This window comes from Ictalurus furcatus, chromosome 23 (assembly GCF_023375685.1).
Source record: "Ictalurus furcatus strain D&B chromosome 23, Billie_1.0, whole genome shotgun sequence".
Lineage (NCBI taxonomy): Eukaryota > Metazoa > Chordata > Actinopteri > Siluriformes > Ictaluridae > Ictalurus > Ictalurus furcatus.
Genome location: NC_071277.1, coordinates 8905001 through 8905553, shown reverse-complemented (window position 1 = coordinate 8905553; position 553 = coordinate 8905001).

Genomic DNA, 553 nt, shown 5'->3' with positions numbered 1-553 from the left:
GCTGTACAGGAACTCGACAGCCCTTTTAGGTGATAAAGTCCCAGGAACAATCTACATTTCAGAAGGGGGTGTGGCCTGATATTCTAATGAGCACATTTGATCGACATAACATCGACTGAACAGCAGGGGGCGTTATAACTTTATAAGGAAACGCACGAGCTGCCAGTTATATATATAAAGCGCACCAACCTTGTAGCTACTCTACGCCGACATATCTACTCAGTCGTACTCGCTTTCCACCGATGGATGAGATACAGAGGTGCCAATACTTCAGAATCTGGAACACGCAGACTACTAGAACTGAGAAGGATGCAGTACAGAGCATGTCAAGCAAAAATCAAAACACTAACCAGAATGAAATAACATCTTCCCTTACTGAAAACTCAAATACATCACTACCGTAAAGCTACACTCTGTGTTAATGCAATATTATGCCAGGGAGCTGCTGAGATCTGGATTCTGATTGGTCAGAAGGTGTTGATTAGTTTGAATTAATCAGAGTGTTAATTAACGCGCTCGTTCTAATACGTTATCGTTTCTATTCACAGGGACT